Genomic DNA, 16,918 nt, shown 5'->3' with positions numbered 1-16,918 from the left:
GATATACACTGCAGTATCCGAAGTTACAGATGCCGTCCATTCATGTTAAAAAAAAATCCGATTTATTAAATGAATATATTATTTAAACCGATGCTTTTTGACCTTTTTCGAAATATTTTTAGATGGTGAAGATGAAAATAGTTGAAACAAGTATTTTATTATCAGCCTGCAATTCAATTAAAAATATTAACACGGTAGTATTTATTTCACTGATATTATTAATTGAGTTTCAAATGCAATTAAAATCTTTGGCCTTTTTAACATGCGTTTTATATATATTTTTAACATTTGAGCTTGCCGTTTGCAAGACATGTTAAAATAACCAAAGATAACACAGATACATCAAGCTGATATTTTAACTGTTTTAAGCATCCAGTTTCATTGATTTTTCTCTCATCTATACAGACATTTAGATAAGACCAGGCATGAAATTACATTTATCGAAAGTAGTTTATTTAACGGCATTCTCCGTAATAGGTGCTCAAAAGGCATTCTCCAAGTACCTTCGACTATGATCGCCCGTCAAGATCGTTAAAATGACGCGGGGCTGACGCGAGAGAAGAACGATTTACCGTCAACAACAGGCTTATGCAATCTCTCTTACATTTACCACGGCTTTATCTCCTCTTCTTTATTTAGAACAACACGTTGGGAACACCTGCCCGCGATTGGGACAACACCGGCGTGACGTTCAGCAACGTTCTATAAACGAAAGTTTAACGATTCGACATCTCTGCCATGACGGTATCGATAGTTTCCGTCTGCGTCAGATATGTGCGCGATTTTTTATAAAGTTCATCCGGATCCTACCTGCTTTCCTTTAAGCAAACTCAACGAAGAGGCTCTTTCAGCCTCGTGTATCCGTATTGCGTCTATTGTGCCTCCACGATCGTCCCTTCCCGTGTAATGTTCTTTGTCTCTCCTTCTCTCTCTCATTTTCCCCTTCACTCTATTACCTTCTATCATCCCTTTTAGTCATCTCAGTTTACCACTCTCTATCTTTCTCCCACGTTCTCCCTTGTGTCTCATATACATTTAATAATATAACTGATAACTGATAGAACAATCCAAAACAGAGAACAATTTAGAAAAAGATTTCTCTGCAAATATCTTAGAGTCATTCTACCATGTGTTACGTTCGTATATTTTTACAGAAAACGCAAACAAACGATTGTTCTTGTATAGACAGTTTTAACATTTAGAACATTGTTCAGATTCCTCGGATTTTCTTTCATCTGCGAACTCTTTGATCAATTTCAATGTTTGGATAAATTCCAAATTAATGTATATTCGTTGATAATAGAATGGCTATATAATAATAAATAATAATTCTGATTTCATATAATTAATAAATCAACATTGTATAATATAGAGCTCTAAATAAAAGACTAATATATTTAAACACATCTAATTAAATAAGAGAAATCCTATTTTTCAATTAAAGCAGATTTCAGTGCTTATATAAATTATTAAATATTTCTGTATAAATATATATATTATACATATCTGATTCTGCAAGCAGCGCGCTGAAATATTTCAACACATTTGAATAATTGACGAGATTCTCGCGAACTCAACGTACCGAAGACAATTCGGTCTCTTCTTAACGCTAGTTCTTCCGATCAATTTTAACATTTGAAATTGCTTAGATTTCTTGGATTTTCTTTTATCTGCGATAAATGATCTTTGATCAATTTCAACATTGATTCAGGAAAATTGCAAATTAATCAATGTATATTTGCAGATAACAAGAATAATCAGATAATATTCATTCTAAAGTATATTCGACATAATTAATAAATCGACAACGTATAAGAGTTTTAAATAAAGAATTAAAATATTTTAATTGAACACATTTGAAATATTGACAAGATTCTCACGAATTCAAAGGTAATTCAATTCTTTCTCAGTACTTGTTTCCAATCAATTTTAACATTTAAAATTGCTCAGATTTCTCGGAGTTTCTTTCATCTACAACTCTTTGATCAATTTCAATTTTAATTTAGGAAAATTTGAAATTAATCAATATTCACAGGAGACAAAAATAATCATACAATAATAATTCTGAAGTATATTCCACATAATAAATAAATCAACAGCGTTATACACTGTTAAATCTATAGCGCCAAATTTAACTTAATTTAAGTCGCTAGCTGCTCTTTTATCAATATAATTATTTTATACTAAAACAATTAAAAGATAAATTTGACACTATATGTTTATCCATTAATTATTTTAGTATAAACTAACGATATATATATTGAGTGAGAGCAATGGCGACTCAAATTAGGTTAAATTCATCCTATAGATTTAAGTGTACAGTTCTAAATAAAGGATTAATATTGAACACATATTAATTAAACGCATATTGATAAAATTCTCGCGAGCTCAACATGCCAAAAGTAATTTAGTTCTTTCTCGAGGAGTTAATAACGAATTACTCCGTAAAATTCCTCTCAATTGCAGATTTAATTTAATCTCCTTACATTCCCTCGAAAGTCCAGGTGGGCGCGAGTGTTTTTGCACCCTTCCTCGCGGCGCTCACGAGCACGCTTCACGATCAATCTTGTTTCGAGGCGGTGGAGTGGCCTCTTTATCGCGTCGGCACGGGGGAAAAATTGGAATCACGAGAAACGCCATACCACGCCACGCCATACCACGCCAGGCCAGGCCAGGCCAGGCCATGCCAGGCCATGCCAGGGCAGGCCAGGCCAGGCCGAAGCAGCGCAGCGGAATAAGACGAGGGAGATGCGACGATGCGATACGCGCCTCGATCCGACTGCTATTATTTGTTCCAGCCGCGTCGAGCGAAGCGGAGCCACGCCACGCCGACGAGGAGAGTCGATCATTCTCAATTAACGCTCCCCCTTCGCGACCGCCGTTAAATTATACCCGTCTCGTACCTTCTGTCTGCCTTCCGCGTGGGCGTCGCGTGTTTATTAATCTCCACGCGTTGCGCTGTGCGTTAATTGTCCGTAAATGAGACAGAGAGACGCGTCCGTTGGCGCTCGATGAGCTCAATGGCTACTGCGATTCGGCATAAATTCATAATTGATGGGCTTATTTCCGCAACGAGGCGTATCCTTTATGTTCATAAATCAAAACTATGTTTAGACGGCGTCGGAACGTTTGAATCACGTCATTTCATAACTTTAGCTTTTACAAATTTATTCTTAGACCTTTATGCCTTTATATCAAAAGCGATGATTATTATTAAAAAGCGATGATACAGTTGTTGAATTATTAAACGGATATTATATTATACAAGCTGAAGATATAATAATGAATGTATATATAGAAATATAAGTTCTATAGACTTAAAATAATTTTGTTTAATGCGATTTCCTTCTTTCTATTAATTTATTATTTTATGTATCTGCAGGCTTTTATTTTATTAATTTATTATTTCTGCACGATTAATATATTTACTTAGTTCAATACACAGATATCCAATTCTAACAATTCAATAACTCTTTCTCTCATAACTTCCCTGCTTTCTATTCATGATACTTTGCACCAATTTACGGAATGGATGGTAAATCATAATAACGGTAGATGGTTCATATTCTCATATTCTAGCATCTCTGGACTTCGCTACTACTGTACCGTAATGCAATGAGGATGCATTAAAGGCAGTGGCGCATATTCAAATCACGTCGCGGTCGATAAATATGTAGTGAGCTCGTACGATCCGACAGTAAAATGCATTACTCCATGTAGTTGATTCGCATTGCGAGATAAAGGTGATAAAGCGAATACTAAGTATAAATTATACAAGAAGAATCGTAGATAGCGCGCATTCGTCAAGTTGATAATCGCCTCTTCGTTACGTAATGCTCTTTTCTGGTCACGACTTGCCAAAGACGGATTATCGTTTAGAACGATTTTTAAATGTTCAAAATATCTAATTTTATAGCATAAAAATTTTCCAAATAGTTGTACTAGGATTATAGAGAACTTTATGATATCGTATTTATTTATTTATAAAATGCGATCATGCATGTTTCACTATTTTTAATCGTCATAAAAATTTCAAAATTAAATTTACAAAATCACATTACGTGATTTACAAAAATTAATCTAATCTTTAATATCACTTTCCAGTGGCGATTAAAAATGTTACGTGTTTTGGGTCGAAACTCTACTTTTTTCTACAGTTTCAAATTTTATTATTTTACATGGACTTTTCTCTTTTCAGAACTAACAGAGAGAAAAAATAAGTACGGTGTCGCGTTACGTTATTCATAAATTCAACTGTCGGGCCTTTCATTTTTTTTTTTGTTAAATATTTTTTGACGCAAAGGGAATTCACGGATTTATAGGTCGCACACTGGATACTTGATATCGATGTTATAGTTAACCGCACGTTCGCATTTTATCGCGCACGTGTCGCGGTTTATTGTCGATAAAGAATAAAAGAAGAAAACCCCCTGTACTATGGCAATTATAATTTTTCCGGCGCGTATTTCGGTCGATGCGCAAACTACTGCCTGTTCGACGATGAGATAAAATCGATGAAGACCTTCGACTCGCGTTGATATAAATCACGGGAGCGACTCCAGATGTTGCTTGCACCTTAATGGCCCTCGACTCGCTTATAATAACCTTGCTCGGGTATAACTGGAAATAAATTGTTCGGAAGCGATCGTTCTCCTTCGAAGATCGATGCCGTTCGTCGAATGCAACAGACGTGCTTTAATTTCGAGGATAGGTACAAAATAATACAAGAAATATGTAGATCGATAATTTTTTACGAGGTACTTTAAAAAACCTGTATATCAATTTACTAAAGATTGCAGTAATATATTATATATTCTCTAAAATCTCTGGAATAAAATCTAAGTCTACAGTTTACTCTTATAAATTAACAATTGTGCTCCTTTTTTTCAGTACTGGCTCATTCTTTATCATTCTTTAGACTCAGATTCCACTCTAAAGATTTCAAAAAGTAATAATCTCTGAATATATGTGTACACCACATATATACATATATATTTTATATATGTATTTTATATATGTATATATGTATGTACTCCAAAAATATTCACATGTCCTCGTTGTACTTTAATTAAATGCCAAAACTTTAAAGTACGCGACAATTGCGTTTCTCGACCAAGACGCTGAAAGTCAAGCTAAAATACAGGACAATTCATGTATATACAGGACATCTGGCAACTCTATCTCGTGGCGCCTTCCTTGCTGCACTCGACGAAGGTTTCCTACCGCGTAGAAGCTATTAAAGATCTTACCGTGCAACGTAGTTGGAAGAATGAAAATTGCCGTGGCACAGAAAAGAGGGAAAGAAGCTCCCAGCCATTGAGAGAACTTTTAACGCGTTCACTTCTTCCGCGAATCGCGACGAGGTCCTGTTAAATCGCTCCATTGTGTAGCAAGTTAATAGCGGAACCATCGACACGAATAACGTCGAAGCATCGGTTACATAAATTATTTCTTGCAAAGTATTGCTTGGCAAGGAATTTTATCTTTACGATACATGTGAGTTCAAAAACGGATTCTCATAAGAATGCTGATAAATTTAAATAATGCTGGTTAAATAAAAGCAGAGAGAGAGAGAGAGAGAGAGAGAGAGAGAGAGAGAGAGAGAGAGAAAGAGAAAGAAAGAATATCTTTATATTTTTTTATCATTTCTAGCCTTAACAGATAAGAAAATAATAGATAAGCAGTCTTATAGGAATTCAGAATTCTTTCTTAAAAGTTATTTATTAACTATAATTACTCGTAAAAATTAAAAATCAATAAAAAATTAATTGTAGTATTTTCAGAAATAAAAATCAAGCATTTCAATTAGTAGAAAACCAATTACAAATAATTCAAAAGTCATTTATCACAGTTAATCGAGAAATGCAAGTAATATTCCATTGGAAAGAGAGAGAGAGAGAGAGAGAGAGAGAGAGAGAGATCAGTTACTTTATAAAATTTTTGAAATGGAATCTAACTCTAAATAGTGAAATCTCACTCTTAAAAATTGACAAGTAAACCCCTTTTTTCCAACACAGATTCATTTTGTCTTTAAATTCTACTCCAAGATTTTAGAGAGTAAATAACGCAGTGTTCATATAAAGAATAATACCTGCGAAATTATTTATTTAGGAGACATATTCCATGACGGGATGGAAAAATAATATACGTAAGTATCCCCTAGAGATATTTAAAAAAATTTAACAGGAATAATTCAAGATTACATAATTTTAGATGCAGCCGCGAAAATGTTTACTTACCTTAAACTCGAGACTTAATTTCCTTGCCTTTGGTTGAGGAAATGACGGTGCGCTATCCTTTGACATTCTGAATCTGATCTTTAAATGAAGAAGCTTCATCCTTTTCTCTCCGGAGATTGTTTCATCTTTGCCAATGTCTCATCTGTGAACATAAAATTCAAAATTCATATTAAGATAGTTAATATATCTTCTCCACAAATTTTTTACTTTTCCACTATGGAAAATAAAATATTTCAAATTATATTTCTCCACTTTACTTTTACAAATTTCTGTTCTTTAATTTAAAGCAGCGTTTAGCTTTTCAATTAATCTTTAATCTTAAACTTTAAATTTAAAATCTAAAACACAAAATTAATAATAAATGTTTCGGGCCCGACAATTAAAGTTGACGACATAATCCTGGATTTTGAAGTTTGGACTGAGAGCTCTATATATCAACAAGCGGCGATGAGGGGGGGGGGGGGGAAACAACTTTGTAACTGCTCGTCGGCTGTCCACAAGCTGTTTGCGAACTTTAGCACGAATAAATTGGGAATACAGGTCGCGACCAGTTTGCGCCTCACGTATTGTGCGCAAAGTGTTCGCAAACTTCAGTTGTAGCCATATTTGGAAGACAGCATGATCAGGCAGTGGTACGAGAACGTTCATATAAACTTGTTACCATGACTTGCTACCTGGCATATGAATTTATTCGCGAGACATGCGAGCGCGCATGTCACATGATTAATAATTGTGTGCCTTTATTCTATCTGTGGTAACTCGAGTAACAGATAAAATTTAACGATCGTCTCACATAAAGATAATTATTAGCTACGAAAGTTACGTCAAAATAATTTTCCAACTTGTAAATTTAGAATATAAAGATAATTCAAACTAGCATTTGTAGAAGTCAAACATGACGAGAATAGTAATAAAGTATTTAAAATACTTATTATATTTTAACTTTATTGAATATATAAAGAAAAATATCGTCAAATAGAAATGCACTACAAATTTAAATATATAAAAATACAGCGGTTCATATCCCGCATGATGCGAATCATAAACTTGACTATATCAGTATACATGGTGTTGTGAATCGTCCTTCCTGGCATTTTCGCGGCAACTTACAACGTCATGAACGTTGAGCGAGCTTTAATTACGACGATGGAATCCGAGCGAAATACAGTCGCCGTTTGTGAGGTCGTAGCTTCTCGGAAATCGGCTACTATTTGCCGCCAAATTACTTTCGTACGTGATACCTGAATATATACGCGATACTGCAGGTACTCACACACATATTTGTCCTATTGCACACTAACGCGACCTGCGGTAGCGTAGGATGTAGAAATTGTACGACAAGCAGAGATGCCGTTTCGAACGCAAAACACAAAGCTGCATCTGGCAATGGAAACTCGTCGAAGAATATTTCTCCGTCGTTTTACGGCGGTATTTATGAGCATACCAGAATACTAGTGAAACGTCTCTAAAATGACTTCTTTTATTCGTAAGCTAAATATTCTTCAAGCTTAACGAGATTTTTCCAACAAATAGAAATTTAAACTTCGACATAAATCGTTCGCTCGTATATCTTGCAATATTTCATCACGGAAAGACAAACGTGATACGCGTGTATTGTGTAGTGTTTTAAAAACTAAATGTGCAATTTTTTTCGACGAGAGAAAACAAAGGATATTTTAATCTCGCATTGCAGATGTACTTCCATTAATGCTAATTAATTCGTTCATTATATTATATCAAAAAAAGAGAATAAATTTTTATTAAATTTCATTATAAAACTAAATGCCAGAAATTAATAGATTACATATAGATAAATATATTATTTTTGTTTATTACTAAACTAAATTTAAATCTATTAAAATTATCTAAAATTTCAATGCTTTCAAAATTATAGGTATAATTTTCAACGAATAAATACACATAGAAAAATATCATTCTATTGCTAAGAAAAATGTTTATTTTTCCTTTCAAATAACAGTTATCTTTAACAAAGAATATTTTTTTGATAATAATTTTAAACTGTACTCATTACAAATTTCAGAAAGACTCATTATATCTACTCATTACATTACAATGTACTTAAAACAAGAATTTATATAATAAAATTGAATTTTAATTTAATAACTTTGATTGAAGTAATTAAACTTATTAAAATTCGGAATATATTTTAAATAAATTAAATTGTCATAAACTTATGATAGATTTGTGGATATACGAACTATTGAAATACTGAAAACGAATAATTAAATGTACTGGAAACAAGTAATTAATATTTAAATATATGTATTTTCCTGTGTGTATAGAAACTCACTGGTATATATCGATTAGGAATAAGGTATTAGCTCTAATAGTGAACTCTGCCTCAGAAATTCAATCTATTCTCTCACGTACAGTCACTTTGCTGTCGCTGTGCGAGAACGATTGATTTTTGTTGCAACAAGCCTCCGAGTAATTACGTACCGTTGACGTTTAATGGGAGCGACATTATTGGATTCTCGTTACTATGACATTTATTTCCCGGCCACGTGTTATAACTTCGTCTGCAAAACGCCCTTTTTTTCATGTGAACTTGTCGTTGTCCAACGCTGGGAAACGAATGCCTTTGTGCACGTGTAAATCGCGACACTTCAAACTTGTTTAGCCATTTGCGAGTCCATGCAATTATTTCATTTTTTTAAACTAAATCTGCAAGCGTGCAATTTTTGCGCTTTATATTTTTTACTTATTATATTATTAGAATTAATAATAACAATCTTTATTTTAAAGTGCAAAATAACGAAGAGAGCATGCATTAATGTACAGCAAAAAATAAAGTAGGTGAAAAGATGCACCTCAACAGGTGAAGTAGCAGCATAATGCCTTGTCTAACAATAAGAAGCCTTGAAGCTTAAGCCTATGTACAAGACAAATAAAAATAATATAGCACACATACACATACACACACACACACACACACACAATAAATAAGAAAATAATAAATTGCTGAATTATTCAACGTTTTGTTAAAATAGAAAGATTTAAAATAAAATATGCAATGGATATTTCAAATATATTAATATACTTTAATGTAGATAAACATAACTGGATTTGCAAGAGTAAAAGATTAAAATTCTCGCAGAACTAGCAAGAAAGTGCGTAAATCGCGATTTTCTGATGTTGAGTACCATAAATCGTCACCTGACAGTCTTGGATAATTAATCGACTTCCTCGACGAACTTAATTGAACTGAACGACGTCCTTCGATTTAACCAACGTTCAACGAGATTTTTCCGCGTGATTCAATCCATTCGATACATCCGAGCATTCAAGAAGACGACGACTACGATATCAACGATATTCGTTCGACTTCTAGAGAGCCAGCTAGGTCGAGCAAAGGCCGCTCTTAATTTATGCGCAATCACTCAGCTGATCGATTTATTTGTTTTATAAGCCGCCTGTAATTGGCCACTGACAGCAGCTGTCTCGAGACCGGCTACAATATTCACGATACATTATTCATGCCACGACGATTCCCCCTTGCGCGCACACAGCAATCCCCAAACTCGCCTAACTTGTGCTTGTCTCTCGTCTCGTCTCGTCTCGTCTCGTCTCGTCTCTGCGATTCACGTGATACAAAACGACCGCTCTCCGCTCTCCGCTCTTCGCTCTCCGCTCAACACGATACGCTCACTTCCTCGCACGCACCTCAAATGAACTACCACCTCCTCCTCCTTCTCTCCCTTTCACACTGTTTTATCGTTTCGACACAAGTTCACCTTTGCAGTATCAATTGGACTATTTTCCATGAGTTCGACAGTTGGCACATTGGAGAAAAGTATTGCCGGGAATTTCCCCGGTGACCGGATTTCCGAAGCTCGATCTGACGCACACATTCTCACCTAATATTTTATTTTTCCTCTGAGGAAAAGGAAATATATGTAGCTTCGTCGCGTTGGTCTGACTACAAACATTTCTACGAATTTTCGAATGTTTTGTAAATATTTTTCTGTTCAATCTATGTCAACTTTTGTGTCAAAATTTTAAAAAAGCTAAGATTAAATCAACACTATGTTCGATAACGCAACACGTCAAAACGAGATGTCTCAATCATAAAATTTCTTTACAAATTTATTCCTTTTTTTTTAGTAAAAAAAATTTATAAGACTAAAAATAGCAAAAATCTTGAAGCGAATTTCTTTCAACAATATCATCCTTAATTGAACATTTCGAGAGAACTCTCTTGTAAGCCGCATTTGGCAACGCAAATGCATTTCGGAGATTGGAATAAAAGATCGGGGTTATAAATCGGGGACGAGATGTGTGACGGCGGACAAGCGTCGGTTCCCGTGAAATTGATCGCTGTGGTGGACCTGATACACGGACACAATATGTCGAGGGTAATAATCGTCCGGTCGTGACAATCGATGGCAGCTTCATCGGTAGCGAACGATGGATCTTCGCAATCGGATGGAGAAGAGAGGTGGAGGGGTCTTCGGAGGGCATTCGAAAGCTCGTTTACAACAGTCAACGACGACGAATAGTCGACGAATAGCCGTGAAATCTACAAGTCTTTTGACGCCAGCATCAACAGAATTCTGATACATAAAATCAAAACTTCAACTATAATACAGATTACATGGTACATACAAAAATGTATACTGCACTCAAGTTATAATTTATTTGTTTCAAGTATTTCAAAAGTTCGTATGTCCGTAAATCTATCATATTGTATAACTTCATCACAAGCACCAAATTTATTCAAAATATTTTAGAATCCAAGTGAATTTAATACTTCAATCAAGATTATTAAATTTAAATAAATTCAATTTGCTTCTTCAATCAATTTTATAATATTCTTCAAAAGAAAAGTCTTGTTTTGAGTACATAATAAGTTTTTCTCGAGTTTTTCTAAAATTTATAATTAATATATTTTAAGAATATATTATTAAGAAAATATTAAAGTATTTAAAAGGAACAAAAAAAATAAATTGAACAATCACTTTTCTTTATAATATTTTTCTGTACACACACACACACACACACACACACACACACACACACACACACGCACGCACGCACGCACGCACGCACGCACGCACGCACGCACGCACGCACGCACACATAAAAAATTCTATAAACTGTTTAAAATTTCAAAAATATTCTATAGTTTCAATTTTTTATGTCATTTAATGCTTTTCTTTGCAAAATATAATGCTGATAATTAACATTCAAAATCGATATATATACCAAAAATTGAGTAAATAAAAAAATACAGAGAAAATTTACAAAAATAATAATAGTTATAAGAGAATGAAAAAGTACAATATATACGACAAAAATGTTATATTTCATAATCAATTTTTTCTTAAACATAGCTTTTATCTCTTACGTAACATAAAATTAAAATATTAATAAATACCGATAATTAAAAATTAATGTTATTAATTAACAATCCTATTTACGCCTCTCTATTGCCATTCTGATCGATATTTAATATCAATAAAAATAAAGCAGTAAACTCAAGCGGTAAACTATGAATGCCCGACTTTTAAGTAGGTATATCATTGAATCACATTTTCAACCTTCACAATCGAGACTGGAACCGCTTACGTGATCGTCCACGCGACGGCATTTAATCTCGTTTGACGGACGATTTGTCGCATTTGCGCCAAGTGTGGTGAAAAGAACGGTTTAAAAGGCACCGGTGCCGATCGATGACCACGTTCTCGCTCTAAATGTACGCTTACTTAAATGACGCGATTTTTTTACGGTAATCTACATGCGCGTGATACGTGACTTTTTCTCTATAATGTCACCAAGAGATTTTCCCTTCCTTACTTCAAAGCGATTTCTAAATTGGATTGAAATAATGAAAAAATATGTTAAAGAAAAATATGTCATATGTTAGAGAAAATTTGAATTACATTATAAAATTTTTTTAGGAAACTAGCTTTCTATTTAAGCGAAATACAATTCCACTTAATAACTTAGAAAAAAAATATTTTTATAACATTTTTGTTCTTCGAGACTGTTGAAATTTTAACTCAAATATTTTCTCGTATCTTTAGATCTAAGGGTCGTATTTGGGTATTCTATTTCAAGGGAATCCCTTTGTGTGACAGGGGCCCGAAATAATATCCCCGGGTCCTCGGAGGCATAAAGACCGACGCGCTTGTCGGTGGTGATCGACGAAAGGTACATCGTCACGCAAAAGTCTGCCCTCCAAATCAATTTTTCAAATATTTCGCGCCGCATTTCGTGTCGTGACTTGACTTAACTCGATTACTAATGATTACCGCATACAGTATATAACACGTACACTTCTATTATATTTTTAACATTGTTCAAATCAACCCAATATAAATTTATTTCACAAGACGCCAAAAAGAGTCTCTTCCACAGATATTTCTAAAATTTTCTGTCAAAAATATCACATTTAATTTCTATGAAAAGAAGTTATAGAATTTATTTCTACCGCTTAATTGATAGAATCAAGTAATAAAAAAGTCTAAATCTAATTTTCTTTTAATTTAAAACATATTCTCTCAAGGTTTCTCTTCTATAAAATAGTCTGCAAGAAGATTTATGAGAGAACTAAAAAAAGTATATAATAAATTCAATGATTTATTTCGTCATTACTTAATGTATCATTCAGTCTCCATTGTTATTCATTCCTGACAACTAGTTGTAACGTCTGGAAGCTTGAAAATGGCATCACAACCTTGGACTGGATGATATTGTCTCCTGATGGTAATCTAATTGAAAAGAATTGAGCGTTTATGTTTATAAAGAGGTAGCTTCAGAGAAAACGTATACATACACGCAGTAAAATATTATTTTATTGCTAAGAAAAATAATTAAATTTATTTTCTTTCTTTTAAGTAATTACTTAGAAGAAAGAAAGTAAATTGAATAATAATTTTTCTTAGCAATAGAATATTTTCTTGATAATGATCTTAATATACTTATCACAAATTTTAAAAAAACTCAATGACATTAACATGTCATCATAAACACTCAACATAAAAATTAAATTTTTTTTTAAGAATATTATAAAACTGATTGAAGAAGCGATTTTATATAATAAGCAAATCGAATTTATTTTAATTTAATAATCTTAATAGAAGTATTAAACTTACTAAGATTCAGAATATATTTTGAATAAATTTGATGCTTGTGATGAACTTATAATAGATTTACAAATATATGAACTTTTAAAATATTTGAAGTAATTATTACTCGCGTACAGTATGTATCTTTCTATGTGTAAGTGAAACAGTTATACTATGAACTTTGACAAGTATAAGATTGCTTTTTCTCAGCTATGTTAAGAAACTAATCGAAAGCATGCCTAGATGTCAGCTGTGCAATAATAAAGAACAATGTAGATTGGACGACATATTAGACATATTAATGACAAAATAAACCATTTTATGTACTTTAAAATAATATATACTTTTTTTAATTGTCATGAACCTTCTTGCAAATATGATTTATACCCTCTTTGTGGAACTGAATGTAATATATTAGGTGTTGGAATTAATTCGTAGCGTTTTACAAGTGATGGGAAGTACTTTCATTAATGTATTTTTTAATGCTCATGTGAAATAAATAACATTCTTTCATTAAAAAACGCTACGAATTAATTCCAACACCTAATATTTAATACATAATGTTAGGAAGTATATAGCAGATGTTTTAAAAAGTATATTTTGTATACAGATAGATGAATCATTTCAGGTATAATTCGTTTAATACGCAAAGTTATGCTCCCCCAACCGCTCTACAAACCGATTATATCTCATCAGATCGGCCCCGGCGCAATGTTGGCAACTTCAGAGTACTTGGTCGGTTTCGATAATCGATCGGCTTGATGGTGTCGATACAAGAGAAAAATCAGGCTCGCTCGTTCCTCTAAGCGCCCTTTAATTATGTTTTCTCAGCTTATTGCTTAACGAGCGCCCCGGAATCACGATCCGCTCGCTTGTCTACCATTAACCAGTATCGATTAGGCGCGGTCGCTTCGCTCGGCTAGGAGCGCAATTTGCGCGCGCGATGTAGTGGCGAAAGAAAACGTAAAATACTCCCGATCGTTTATGCCAGATTAAACCTTACAGCGTCTCACTTCTTGCATCTTGCATCGCTTCATTACGCCAAGTTAAGGATTCTAAATTAAAGAATTAGTTAAGGTTATTTCTAATTTAAAAGTCGCACACTATGATCGTTCTTCGTTTTGTTTGATATCAAGTTAGGATAGCACTCTTCATGCGCATTGATTTTTCAAAAAGTTCTATTTTCCAAAAATAATACACTTTTAGAGAGAGAGAGAGAGAGAGAGAGAGAGAGAGAGAGAGAGAGAAAATCATAACGTTACAGATTAAACTTGTAGTTATGTAACGCGTTGTATCACTTAATTACTGTATTAATATTACTAGTCAGAAATAAGCAAAGAAAGCTATATTCGGTCAAAATGGATCTTGATGCCTAATAATATTTTTATGTAAATTTTATAATTTTCAGTTCAAGCAATTTATAAAATTCACACAAAAATAATAGACACCTTTTATTTTAACCGAATGTGAACTTCTTCACTTATTTATGATAAATCTTTTTCAATTTAGTCTTATTTAATACTAGTCAGAAATATTTATACAAATATATTATTACAGAAAGAACTTTGCTGAAGTATCTAAAAATTTAGCTAGAGACAAATCTAAAAATAATATTATTGAACCATCAAAATTATGCTCAAGCGTAATGAATAATATGTAAAAAATTAATATTCTAGTAACCAGCTTGAGCATCTTTATATACATAATTATTTTAATAATCTAACAAAAATACTTTTAGATTCGTATCTAATTAAATTGTTAGATTTTCTAGAAAAATTCTTTCCGAAGAGAAATTATTATTTCACTTTGAAAGATGAAAAAGGCAAAGACATAGCTATTTCGAAAAGACTTTCCGATGAAACTGCATTTCCGAGAGCGATTGCAGAAGCGTTTCATCTCAATTAATCGTGACTTCGAATGCTGCAGATTCTCGTTAACATGACTCAATCGATTCAACATTTTACAATTTACAACTACAACTTGCAATTTATTTAGCAAAAATCAGAAAATATCTTGTACCAGTACACATTTAAAGTGACAAAAAAAAACGACAAATAAATGTTTCTATACTTATTCAAAAGGAATCTTACTTCTCAAGATAAATCTTCAAATTGCTTTTAACGCGAAAACTTTCTCTTATAAGTGTACAAGGCACTTAACAAGTGTATAAAATATTTACTACGTAATTAACGACTTAATCACTATTTGAAGATAAGGAGACTATTTTGTTGGTCCTCCTGATAACGAGCAGACAAATATGTATTACTGATGATACAAAAAACACAGAGAAATATGTATACGCCGCATTCCTCGAAGAGACAGGCGATATCGTGAATTCCGATGAATATCTGCGCCCGTCCAACCGGTAATTTATTCACGGTGACAAAAGTAACAACTCGAATGATTTCATTTTACGCTTACGCAGCGATACGCATGAGTTCTGTGTGCATTGATAATTGCAGACCTCTTATCGTTCTGATATTTGAGCAGCTGGGATCACCTCATGCTATACAAACGCTCCTAATGAATCGTATTTAAACTCACAAAACTGTCGCACAAATATTTGCCGAGGCTGATTCGAGCCGCCAAATATTATTTCCGACCAGTCACGCAGATCATATTGCCGATAGACGTGTTTCGATAATATTGATACATCGTTGCCAATATTGATATTATAGTTTCGGTGTTAATAGTTGGTTTTCAACTTTAACTGTGCGTGGAGAAAAAATTCATTTCTTTAAAATGTTAAATATAAAAAGATAATTAAAAACTTAATTGCACTACATGCACATAATACACGTATTATAAATAAATTTCACATATTTAATACATTTAACAAATTAATTACATTGCGACATATATGTGTATTACGTAATTTATAAATTAATATTCATATTATATTCACATTATATTCTGTTATATTAATGTTACAATTCCAATAGTTGTTATTTATTAATATCCTTTCGGTTAAGAACATTTTCTTTGCAATTACATTTTATAACACTGCGCGATCAGTTAGGCATTAATAATCTGAAAATTTTAAAAGAACGATTTGCTTCAAAGAGCACTCAATCACTCTAAACGGGAAAAGATCGAGAAATCGATTCGTCCGCTTGAACGACCGCGATCGAATTAATCGCGCGGTAAAACGCGATATCGCACGCGCTCTAATTTCGAATCCATTTACCCTAATCCCCGCAGAGAGGCCGGAAAGAGAAAGACAGAGCGGCGTCGCGACGCTGTCATACGCGTTATCGATCACCGACCAAGAGAGAGGGGGAGGGGAAGGGGGGGGGGGAGAGCAGTGAACGAGGAGCAGAAGGCGAAGGGCGGGGGACCACATCCACCACACAGCCGGTGACACGAGTGAACCCGGCCATTTTGAAAACCACCGTGTTGCTTTGCCATAAAACCCGAGCTGTAACGTTTCACGACGGGTATATGGGCGAAAACATGCTCGTTAAAGCGCGCGCCATCGAAAAACTCTTGCGCGGCGTGTTATACGGAAAAATCGATGCCACCGCTTTAACGTCGCGATAAATCCTATGGTATTGCACTGCGTAAACGCCACAATTTTTATTATTTCAA

At 33.7% G+C, this 16,918-nt stretch overlaps 1 protein-coding gene across 3 annotated transcripts in view; it reads right to left on the bottom strand.

Annotated features, from left to right (window-relative positions):
- LOC105144863 (uncharacterized) overlaps positions 1 to 16,918 on the bottom strand; it is a 246,697-nt gene that overhangs the window by 135,581 nt on the left and 94,198 nt on the right. For all 3 annotated transcript variants that reach the window (XM_087415546.1, XM_011054072.2, XM_087415549.1), the window contains one exon: positions 6,240 to 6,381. The gene's annotated coding sequence lies outside the window, so the exon portion shown is untranslated. The remainder of the gene's footprint in view (positions 1 to 6,239; positions 6,382 to 16,918) is intronic.

This window comes from Acromyrmex echinatior, chromosome 18, assembly GCF_024713525.1.
Source record: "Acromyrmex echinatior isolate Ae372 chromosome 18, ASM2471352v2, whole genome shotgun sequence".
NCBI lineage: Eukaryota > Metazoa > Arthropoda > Insecta > Hymenoptera > Formicidae > Acromyrmex > Acromyrmex echinatior.
This window is presented reverse-complemented; position numbering and strand designations above follow the sequence as displayed.